The 13304-nt window shown below is 30.1% G+C and overlaps 1 protein-coding gene across 3 annotated transcripts in view; it reads right to left on the reverse strand.

Annotated features, from left to right (window-relative positions):
- The window catches only part of LOC123701692 (KH domain-containing, RNA-binding, signal transduction-associated protein 2-like), a 115311-nt gene extending 102717 nt beyond the window's left edge, over positions 1-12594 (reverse strand). For all 3 annotated transcript variants that reach the window (XR_006752771.1, XM_045649194.1, XM_045649193.1), the window contains exon 1: positions 12467-12594. The gene's annotated coding sequence lies outside the window, so the exon portion shown is untranslated. The remainder of the gene's footprint in view (positions 1-12466) is intronic.
- Positions 12595-13304: the final 710 nt, after the last annotated feature.

The following is a 13304-nucleotide window of genomic DNA, read 5'->3' on the forward strand; positions in this document are numbered from 1 at the left end:
GGATAAATACAACTAAAAGCATTCGTCAATAAAGCGACCGCGCCATGACCGCAAAGCGTTTACGGACCATAGAATACAATTAACCATAAGCGCCTCGATATATAACAAAGTACATAATATAACATAAGTAGTTATTATAGCCTCGATATATAATAAAGTATATATGTATAAGTAAATAAGTATACTATAGGTATTTAGTATTTACTATACATTTTATTCGATCGTATAAAAAGTCATTAATGTACATTTATTAATATACTAGCGGTCCGCCCCGGCTTCGCCCGTGGTACCTACTTACGTTTTCTCTCCATAAGAACTATCCTCGTAGTTCAAGGAAAATAATAAAAAGAAAAAGTCGAAATCGGTCCACCCGTTTTTTTTCATCAGTTGTAAGCCATATTATTCCACAGTGATATCGGCTATATTAATTTGTATATCCTATCTCAACCTAGGCGAGAAAGGAGGGAGGGGTTAATCATAAACATCATAATTACGAATCAATTTATTTTATCAACGAATATAAATAAGTGAAATAATTAAGAATATTCATGAAGGCGTGATAAGACAATATTTTCGTTTATAAAGTTATAGAAAACTAGATATCCGCCCGCGGCTTTGCCCGCGTTTTAAAAGGAAAACCTGCATAGTTCCCGTTCCCATGGAATTTCCGGAATAAAACCTATCCTTTGTGTTAATTCAAGTTACTATATTATGTGTGCTAAATTTCATTATACCTAATCGGTGCAGTGGTATTTGCGTGAAAGAGTAACAAGCACACACACACACACATCCTCACAAACTTTCGCATTTATAATATTAGTAGGATAGGATAGATAGAGATGGAAGATGACAAATTAGTTTAGAAAAAAGAATTTGTTAAAATCCGCTATCGTATGTGCCTTGCGACCTATTACTGGGTATTAGTACTATTTAAGGATTTTAAGGCACTTAGTTGTACTTGTAATGTTCCACTTTGAAGACATTATAGTTTTAATTTCCCTCCGCCGTTTAACTTAATTAAGCGGGTATTCTTTTGAAAATAAAAACAAAAATATTTCTTTGTTTACATAGCTACTAGCTGTATTTATACGTAACGCGTTTAGCTACTATTATGTATTCTGTGACGTAACAATAAGTTAGTTCTAGAAACTGTTCTGACGGTCAAACTGTTTTTATTGTGAGTAAATTTGATATTAGAACTATACCTACTTACAATATTATAATGCTGAAGAGTTTGTTTATTTTTTTGAACGCGCTAATCTCAGGAACTACTCAGAATTGAAAAATTCTTTCGGTGTTGGATAGCCCAATTATCGAAGAAGGCTTATATAAAGGGTGTCACGCTAAGCCCAACAAGAGTGAAACAATGCTGGTAAAATCGCATACAACTAGTCGGTTATAATATTTTATTTTTTACTTCAGAATTCATTCTGAAGTTTGAAGAAACACAAAATATATTCTTTGTTTTGCCATCCTATAAAATATTAACTGCATATTATGAATATAATTAAACCTTTTATTTTGACATTCAAACATACACACCAATTTTATTTACATATTTGCATAAATTGCTCGAGGTTGTTTGAAATAAAACAAAAACAGGAAGATAAACAATGTACGTTTGATATTTAAATATTTTGTTGACACGTAAATATAAAGAAAATTGTTGTGACAATCGGGGTAGAATTTTGTAAATACCTCTCTACTTTAAGGAAACAATCCATTATTTTTGAGTGAAAACTGCATTAAAAGATTTCCGAAAACTTGCTTACCACAACCGGAAAAGAACCGAGCAAAATTAGTTAATAAATTTACAATAAATTGATCATTAGATTTATAAAATTTCTCTAACAGCGCGACCGAGTTTTCTCATTTATAATATCTTTCCACCCGCGGCTTTGCCTGCGTTTTCAAGAAAAACCCGCCTAGTTCCCGTTCCCGTGGGATTTCCGGAATAAAACCTATCCTATTTGTTAATCCAAATTACCCTCTATACGTGTGCTAAATTTCATTGTAATCGGTTCAGTAGTATTTGCGTGAAAGAGTAACAACACAAAGATTTTGTGAGGATATGTGTATCCTCACAAACTCGCATTTATAATATTAGTAGGAAAAGCTGGTCTGTGTGGAATGTAGCACAACGTTGTAGAAACGTTGGTTAAATAAAGATAGGTATATATACTACCTTTATTTAACCAAACCATGAAATAAATACAGTCTCTCATAATTATTTCAAAATCGACGCCATTAAAGCATCCCAACACTTAAAATCTGCCCCCATTTATATTTCCTGCCTCAAGCTATACCCTCAAAGTCAGCGATACCTCATTAAAATATTTTACGGCTTCCGCCTTACTTTGTTATGATTTTTGAATTTATTTGCGTGTTTCAAGCTTTTGTTATTAAAGAATTTTAATACAGTAGGTGTGAGATCTTGTTAAGAATATTCAGTAGAAAAAATATTGATTGCAATTTGTAGGTTATAATTTTTGAAGCCTCTCGTGTTTAATGACAAATACATTATTTGTGTCTGTAATGTAAGAATTTGGAAAGGATATTGGTAAGGATTATAATAATTGTAATTGATTCATTTGTTATTTATTTTCCAAAAAGGTAGAGAATAAATTCATATGGATACACATTCATAAAACTAAGAGAAAAAGATCGAAATTCACATGCAATTCTCTAATTAATACCTAATTCATAACATTACAGGTAGGTACAGTAATAAAGAAATGTGTTAAAAACTTGTATTATACACATAAATCAATGGATAAACATATTAATATTTTCAGATCTACCGAAGCTTTGCGATTCGTAGAACAGTGGCGCAAGATGGATGACATCCAACAGACAAACCGTTTCACTTTAGCCTTAATTTCATGATAAAGCTCAGCGTTCACTACGCGAATTGAAATATTAACAATTATTCTAGATATGGGTTTTTGACTTTTTAAAAAAGTATTAAGGCATCTACGCTGCTTTTGTAAACGCATTTGAATCGTTAAAATAAAAATAAAAATGTTATATTTACTGTCAGTTCGGCAAAAAGTTTTTACAGAGATTAGGGGTATGTATATAAACTAGTTTTGTCTTCTGTGTTTTGATAAGACGTGAAACAATATTTCACTACACACTCCCCATTCACACGGTTAAGGAAAAAACTGTAAAGTTGCGATGACATTTCTGACACACACCAACTAAAAAAATTATTAATTGTAAATTACAAGAATAGAATAAAAACTCTGTTTAATATTAGCGCTCATGTACCTAGTTTATGTATTCGTAAACATAAGATATCACATACTTAGTTTCTTCATATGAATCTTAATCTTAATATCTCATTCTATTTAGATTTATTTGTTCTGTAAACAAAATTCTAAGTGTTCAGTGAGCGTTATACCTAAAAGATTTAAATTCGCAGGGATTTCACGTTAACTATTTTCATTTAGCTGCAATTGCCTGAAATTCTAATGGCTTAATTTGGCTCAGACTGTTTGAAAACCCTATTAGCGTGCTAACAGAGATCTTTACGCGTTAATTTGCTTATTATTAAGAAAAGAATAAACACATATTATCTAGATTTTGTTGGTATTCTGTTCCTTTATTTCAAAGGTAAAATACGGTTTATATTTGGATGGATACACATTCATAAAACTAAGAGAAAAAGATATTAATCGTTACGTGATACTTTTCATATAATGTATAAAATAGTATATGTTACTGCAATGTAAAAATAACGATGAAAGTCTGTCTGTCGTGCTTTCACAAATAAACGACTGTGCCAATTTGGATAAAATTTGCTATGTATGTAGCTAAAAATACAAGGTCAAATATATGTAAATTTTAAAATAAACTGTAAAGAGTTAAAATATGAGATGAGTATCTTGCCCATCTGCGAGTGAAACCGCGGGATAAAACTAGTTCAATATAAAAATGTGTTTCGCAGTTTTCAGATGTTACACAATAAAAAGCTCTATTTTTAAACGGTTTTTATACAAATGATAAATTGTTTAGATTGTAGCCTAAAAATAAACTTTTATATAAAATTTGCTAAAATTCCGAGTACGCCTCGTTTATCCTGGAACGTTTAAAATAAAAGTCTTTCGCAAATATCAAGGGAAATGTATTTTTAGTCGAATTTTGCGAAGAGAATTTTTAGATACATAATTTTCTTCATTGAATCAAATACACAGTAAAATGGATAAAGCCAAAAAATAAATACTTAAATACACCATCGATAGAGAAAACGAATTCCATATATACTCTTTAAGCAAATTTCTTTAACTAAGTTTAACTAAGTACAATAGTAAAATGCTCTAATCATAATTCACAGTTTTCATAATATATTATTACCACCCATAAAACTAAGATTGCATAGATAAACACAGTTTAAACTCATTTAAAACAATCGTAAAACAGTCATAATCGATGCAAATAGCAGAACAACTTATAGTCCAGGAGACCGCTTCAACAAAACTTATGTCATTAATTTTAGTGACAATGGATAATAAAATAAGATACGACTGTTTTGCGTCTATAGTTCTATGAAGTAGTTGATATTGTCGGATCGCATCTGATAATGGGGTCTTTTATTGCTTTAGTCGAGGCTTAGTTAGGGACCAATTGCTGAATAAACATGTCGGTTATAGTGGACAAGAAACGTTCGATTTCAGTAAATTATCATTATCTAAAGGCGAAAGTTTTGTGGGATAGCTATGTTAATGAATACGAATGTTGAATATAAACTATTATAATGTCCAAATATTGATTAAATTATGACGAAATTATTTTATTATATCTTGTTTTTTTTACAAAAAAAAAAATAGTTTGCGAACCACTTCAATCTATCTGTCCGTCCACGTCAATCTGCGTATGCTTATTTTCTCTTCACAATAAAGGCAAATATTTAGGCAAATAACTAGTTTCATTAAGCAGAAACAAACCAAGCCTTGCGGTACACCTAAAGTCAACACTTGTTGTTGTTACAAAGCTAAAAACACTGATGAATGAGCGGTTTGATCAACTTTGACAACAGGCCACTGGGCTATATGAAGAGAATACGTAATTGGCTTGTCATGACCTCATGTAAAAATGTGTTTATTCCTATATGATATTGGCCACATCCCGGACTATTTTGATATTATCAGTAAGAAGATAGACAGATTTATAATAACATATCACATTTAGTAAGAAGATAGATAGATTATAATAACAAGGAGAAGTAGATTATTAGAAAGAATGTTTGATGATTTTTAACACTTTTCTAAAGATATTATAAGGTGTTAACTGACAATGTAACGATTTTGTAAGAACTTTTTCTTCAATTTTAGAAATTACGGCGTGGCGAAGCCGGGACAAATACCTTATTATAATAAATCAAAATCGAAAACATCGAATTTCTCTTAAAATTCGGCAAAATCCCAGACCAACATTAATTTTCACTAGTCCGGCTACAAATTGTAATGTCGCCTCGGAAATTTAAATTAATTATTTTCAGAAAAGTTCCTGTTCACTTGTTTTTGCTCAAAACATTATCCAATGTGAACTGAAAAGCTTTTGCGAATAAAGGAGTTAAAATAAATTACGTTAACTAGTTTTGCTAGGTTGTTTCGATTAAAGTGATCTGTCTAAAAATAAACTGGGAAACTCAATTTAGCGGATTTAGGTTCAAATTAATGTAGGGCGAAGATCTTCTGGTGTTAATAGCAAAAAGTCTATTTATAGCACGATAAATAATTATTATAGGTACCTACTATATTTTGGATTGCTATAATTAATCTACCTACTTATGTATATCCTGATTACATATATATTATATATTATATTGTCTTTACTTTTGGTAGTATGTTATTTTTAATGTAAGTTTTTTGTTGCAATAATACAAAACACAAGTAGCAAAGAATGGAAGAATAATTTCATCGTTCAATAATATCATAATGCATATACCTAATATGAATATTGCTTACACTATAATATACTTTATCTTGCATATTGTTTTTATGTATTAAATTATTACCTACTTAAGTATTAAAATTTGTCTAAAAATAACAATAACGACTGTTCTATGAATACGTATTATGTTTACACAAAGTGATGTATATTTACAAGAACTGACTACGAAATTGAGTTCACAAAATAATATTATTCCAAAAAAAAATCTTTTAAAAAACCTGTTAGTAATTAAAAACTTCAGGCAATGCTCGTACGCATATATTTTCAGAGTATTTCACATACAATTATGCGATACGAAGGTAGATTGTGGAAATATGTAAATTATGTTTTGTCACGGTTTACAAGCCCCACGAAGTTTCAACGGATGCCGTGGTCTGAATAAATCAAACGCTACGTACTATTAGTGTTGGAATTTATAAAACTACTCATTAAATCGACTATTACCTAACAAACTGTTCTTACTAATATTTTAATTGTATTTTTAAATATTATAAAGAAATATATTATTTGAAAAAAATGCGAAAGTGTGTATGTGTGTTTGTATTACTTTCACGTCGCGACGGAGCGATTATTGATTTTCATTTTTGTGTCTTGGCTTAGTAGTCTAAAAACTTGAAATAGATTTTTTGCATGGTCGACCTTTAAAATCAATGTTGTAGTATAAATATCTAAATCAGTTTGTAAATTCTGAATGTGTTTGAAAACACAACCTAGTTAACGTTTTTCTTTACATTAGAAGTTATAACACGAAGAAAATGTATTTTCCAACTATTTCAAACAAAAAGACAATACATGATCGATTAGGTCCGTCCTTTGTTCGCTAAATTGATCATTATATTTTTATTTAGAAACGAGGCGTTTACATTATAATTCTAATGGAAATTACTTATTGTGTTGCCTACAAAGAAGTTTTGTATACAAAGATTAACCTACTTTATTAATACGTTTGTTTACCAGACAATTATTTTGTTTCATTATAGTCTTCACAACATTTATGATGAAAAAACTGAATGCTTTCCTAATACAAATTTCACAGACAGATTTAGTAGTTTTTGTAGTAGTATGACTTGTGTTCAAATAAATCACTACATAGTATAAAACAAAGTCGCTTTCACTGTCTCTATGTCCCTTTGTATGGTTAAATCTTTAAAACTACGCAACGGATTTTGATGCGGTTTTTTTTAATAGATAGTGATTCAAGAGGAAGGTTTAGTATACCTATAATTTATTAGGTTTTAAACAAAGCGGGCGAAGCCGCGGGCGGTAAGCTAGTATTGTATAAACATTTTCCATGTACAGTATCACAGACTTAGACCGTATTTGGGCTTAAATCACGACAACAAAAGGTCGAGTTTTCGAGACTTATAATTAATCACTATCGACTATAATAATTATAGACAAGCGCAAAGGAAAACATCGTGAGGAAACCATGTACAACAAAGAGTTCGATGACATACCAACTTGCTTTGGCCACAGGTCTAAACTCTTATAGAAGGCCTGTGTCGCTGTAGTGTAATCAAATACTTACAATTATGTAATTTATAAATTATTTCGAAAACATAAAATTACACCAATTCGAATACCACAAACAGGCACTCAAAAGCAAAAATTTTGTTATATACCTACCAATTATTTTAACTATCTAGTAAGTATGGTTCATATATCATATTCTAATTCTCAAATACCTATTTGAACTTACACAAAAAAAGCAACATACATACACACGAGCATAGAACCTCCTCTTTGTTTTTGCAAGTAAAAAGTAAAGACAATTATTTACATTACATATCCCACAATTATTTATACTCATATATAGCTTTGTTAACACTCAAATTTTAATGCTTATTTCATGTTATTGATACGACATCGACCGTAATTGATTTAAAGTTTAAACGAGTCCACCATTAAAGCTTTTGTATAATTAAATTATATTAAAATTTATCTCGATGCAGTGATAAATATGAATAACCTTTTGTGCATTTAAATATTTATTGCCCGTCTTTTTCGTTTAAAATAAAGCAGATTTTTATAAAGTCCATACTATCTATGCCTTAAACCGGCTACTCAACTACTTGCAGCAGGGGCAATATTGGAATAGCACCTTAAATGGCTCCTTAATTGTGATTTTTATAGGTAAGCAGGGGCAATTTAGTGAACAGCTGAAAATGCTCCAACCGCCGCGCCAGCCGTGCAACCGAGATTGTTCCAATATTGCCCCTACGCACACCATGGGGCAGTTACGTGTGTAGCCGGCTTTATTTACCAGACTATGGTGAAGCCATAGTAACATTATGATAACAGAAGATTTATTTTTATAATCTTCCTCTTCAAAATTAACTTACTGACTTCATTATTAAACAAAACTACGGAATTTTGTTGTAAAATTTGTTAGTTAACATTTCAAATTAATAAGCTTTCGATAAACAAATAAATAAATGTTTATGACAATACTACGCATTTATTCATATAAAACTAAATTACTTATTCAAACAAAACTGCTTTCCCCTATTGCATATAAAATGTAGGTCAATGTGTAAATAGTACAAAATTAGTACAATAATTCATACATCATAAAGTTTATAATTCTACTATTCATACAATAAAATGAAAATTTTTACGATTCAAGAAAAATACCGCGACGTGTATTCTAAGAATAAAACGTTAATAAAGGTATAAATAATTCGTGCGTGTAAAAAATAATGAATTTGCTAAATAATTTATGCAAAGAATATTACAAAATATAATCCTGTATAAAATTATAATATAAAAGTTTATTCTAGTATATTACATAGAGATTTCCGATGTGTTTAAATCTGTCGAGTCGTTTTTGAGGTTGACCATAAAAAGAAAGTAACAAAACTAATGCTTCATATGACATATCTATAATATTATCTATACTAATATTATAAAGAGGAAATGTTTGTAATTATGTATGTATGAATGTATAGTTTTCACGCATAAACTACTGGACCGATTTTGATGAAATTTGGCACAGAAAATCTTTAGACCCTGAGGAAGAACATAGGCTACCTTTTATTGCGAAATATGTACCACGGGCGAAGCCGGGGCGGACCGCTAATGAATATATCGATATGGCATTATTCGTAAGTAATTTTATTATTCATCCGAAAACAAACATAACATTTGTATACTTTGAACTGCCTATAAAAAAAAATAAAAAAATATATATTTATTAGCAAATTTTACATATTCAGTTCACAATTTTGCTCTGTCTTCTGATTAGGTTATTACCTGTGTCTCAGAAAACAGTGTTTTCCCTTATGAGTTCATACAAATATTATTAAATACGTAAACAGAATAGTAAAGTTTCAGATAATCTATCTATGTGACGAGTAGGTATCTATCTTCAACTAACATGAAAAGACCTAAAAAAACTAAACACAGCGATTTATTCAATCATTCATGAGGGTCTGCAATTAACGCCTTCCTTAAATTTAATTAACATTCCATAACCTTATAAAGGCAAATAATTATCATCTAATATATTGGATTTACAGTTTTACTAGAACTAACAAGGAATTCAATAGTTGCCTATAAAAGTCACAAACAATAGTGCAAATTAATTTTACAATACTAATTTTAACCCTAAGTAGTAAAAGTAGAGTAAAGTAGAGCATGCATAAGAGTAGCTTGGCTAATATTTACCTAGGCATGCAGTTGTCAAAAATACAAAATTAGATCATTATTTATATTATTTTCTCTCAACATACAATCGATTTAAATTATATTATAAAAAACACTGCATTTATCAATCTGTTACTTGTTAGAACGACATAGTGCGTCGTCAAACTAGCAGCGTCACGATCAGCCAATTACTAAATAGTTTCAAAAGATTCACCCTCCTTTATAAACCCGATGATTCGGCATTCCTATAAATATATCCTTTTATTACCGAATATCGAGCACATGCTAATATATTAATTCCTGCTTATAATGCTTGCGAAAATAACAATTGAATGAGTATGTGGTTATTTGGAGAATTGTAGTAATGGTATGTAATTAAACTACTGACTTAGAAATTAAGTATAGTAGATACTATGTCTACAAATGGAATAATTAATATCACTAGGTCACAAAATATGATAGATTCATAAAATTTATCATTCGTATAAAACGAGCTTTTGTATAAAGTTCTGAGGGTGTTTATAAATTAATGTAAATATGTAATTATGTATTAAATTAATATTTTAATCAACGAACAATTACCGAAACAACATTGTCAAACAAACTATGTAATTGATGTTTTTGCAAAAATGCAGACTAAAAGTCCTGTTTCCTAACAATGAAAGCTTTCATGGTCTATTCAACTTTAAACTAAACTTTGAATAGACGAATAGAATTGTCAATGAATATTGTAAAGTTTTTTTTTCATTAACTAGGTAGCTGTTTTCAACCGAATTTGACGTAGGCAAGAACTTAAAAGTAAGCCTATGCAATTTTAAATGTTAGAATACAAAATCGACCAATCGTTGTTAAGTAAAATTTAATAAAATATTGGAACAGCAGTTTTTGAATATGTAATAGATATTGTTGTTATGTTGTTCCGTAACAAAGCATTGTTACACACAAGCGGACAAGACAATTATTGAGTTCAGGATGTCATACATATGTAAATCGAGTGATCGAAGCAGAAGCGATATTAATAAAGTTTAGAACATTGTCTGAATAATAGCTTCATATCTTCATATTGACATTTATTTTTTTAATAAAACAAAAAATACTGGCCAGAGCTTCGAAAATTAAAAAAAAAAACAACGTATGGCCAGAGCAAGGGCCAGAGTTAAGCTAGAGCGTTCGAATTTTGAAATTGTATTCGAAACATTTTAGATTGTTAATTACTGCATTGAAACAGACTAAATAAGGTTTTGCTCTGTTAATAATATCAATAATTACTTATTTATGAAATTTTATTCCATATTGAGAGTACAAGCGTCAATGTTTCTACAATAGATTTCATTTTATGAGTACCAGTGTTTAAATGCAAAAGTAGCAAACCAAGCTAAATAAAAAATTGGTTGTCTGTAAAGTCGGTTTACTGACGATAGTTGAACGTGACAACGTCCGATTGTGCTTCTTTGTCGCTCGTTCCGCGCTCTCGCTCGCACTTCAAGCCTTACATGGAACGCCTCAGAGCGAGGTAACGCCGCATGAGTCATGTTTTTCGTGCGTGCAGGCGGCTCTATCGAATTATAAGACGTTGTCACGTCAACATGTTTAAAATGTTTCATATCCTCATAAAACATTTGTTTTATCATGAAAGTATTTAATATAGAGCTTTTAGAATGCTCTATGGTCTTATATTATCTGTGTGTCAAAATTCTATGATATTATCACAATAAGTAATGGAATATTAAATGTATTTCCTTGAAATTTGTTTCTTTATTTTCTGTGCATTCCTTTTTCCTAACATTAATCTGGATTATAAGTCTTTATCAATTTATTTAACGAATTACTGTGGCTCTATTTCATAAAACCTCTTAAATATGACTTTATGTTTCGTTATTTTAAAGAACTGTGTTTAGCGCAGTCTTAAAGCAAATTCAAGAAAATATAATTATTGAAATATGTCTGTTTATTGATTGTCTGTTCGTCTGGTTATTGATCCGTGTTTTATTAATATTTTTTTAAGCAAGTAAATCCATATGTAGTATAAAATTTATTAATTTCAACTCATTAATAAACACATTATAATAAACATATTGAGACTTAAAGTTTCTATTTGAAATACGCAATCGCCTTGCTCGTGTAATAAAATATTCTCCTGACATTTAAAGGTCAGTATTTTTTCATTTCCTACCTTTCGAGCTCTTTTGATCATAATATTTTATACATAATAATATATTTTAGCTATTGTAGAGTAAGAATAATGTATTTCTTAGTGAAAAATCGAAGTAATAAATTGGATACCTAGAGACGCAAAAAATATGCTCAAATATTCTGTATTAATATTATAAAGAGGAAAGGTTTGTAATTATGTATGTATGGTTTTCACGCATAAACTACTGGGCCGATTTCAAAAATTCTTTCACCATTAGAAAGCTGCATCTTCACTGAGCAACATAGGCTAGGTTTTATCCAGGAAATCCCAAGGGAACGGGAACTATGCGGGTTTTTCTTTGAAAACGCGGGCGAAGCCGTAGGCGGAAAGCTAGTTAGCTATATTTTAATTTCAAATTACAAAAAAACAGTTGAAAAGGTTATATTTTCTTTGGCATAAATCATGAATTTCTTAAAATATTTTATAAAAATATTTCACCTCTTCAATAATTCTTCATTTATTATTCAATTAATATCACCTTTCGTAAAGGTAAATGTGAATCTATAACAAAAACAATAATTACAGTCGATTCTAATGAGCTTTAAAATTATTATAAACCTAAAATCAATTAGTTCAAAAGGAAATCCCGAAAATCCGAGGCACTTACAAATCCGATCTAATCAAGATATTCCAGTGTAACATTATAACTGTTTTATACAATCAAAAACCTACCTCAATTGAATGTTAATTTTACGAATACCAGTCTGAATACCAAATCACTGAAAGCACAATTTTTCTCACTATTACGATATACAACGCGAGCATACAATTAAACCCAATTTTCAGCAGCACGTGCGTTCTGCTCGACGGTCAAACGGGTACTGAAGTTTTCAGGGCTTCAGGCTACAACGAGGGAAATGATGGAACACCGGTCCTCCAAATTTTCTTATAGAGCGCATGTGTAAATTTAAAATGCGGAAATATGAGCTTTATCTTGCTGAAAATTAAGTTCATTTTTGCGTGAAAGCTCTTTTCATTAATCCATTGTTAGCATATAAATGTTAATGCTACCACACTTCGACAAATCCAACCCACCTATGGGAATAATTAATGAGTGTTTTAATTAACTATTTATGGCGAAAAAGAGAAAGTCATGAAAGGAAAGGACTATTTAATATCTCGAAATAATTCGGTTAGTGTGTCAACGTAAGAAGAAAACAAGCAGGTGCATTCGTTATATTTGTTTTTAATATTTAATTAAGAACAGACAGAAAAATAATATTTTATAACAAATGTGTTTTAAATATCAGTCATTAATCATAATCTCAAGCTATATTATGAAAATATTATAATGAATTTCGTAAAATCGTAGCAGCTTGAATATCGACATTCAATATTGCGCAAAATTACACTATTTCTTTTAGTATTTACGATTTCAAATACATAATCAGTTATTATTTTTCATGAAGACAAAACAACTCGATTCTTTAAAGTGCTATGGGCAATTAACTAGCTTTCCCACCGTAACTTCGTCCGCTCTGTCTAAAAATTCATAAAATGTAAATAAAAA

Source organism: Colias croceus, chromosome 22 (genome assembly GCF_905220415.1).
Source record: "Colias croceus chromosome 22, ilColCroc2.1".
Classification (NCBI taxonomy): Eukaryota; Metazoa; Arthropoda; class Insecta; order Lepidoptera; family Pieridae; genus Colias; species Colias croceus.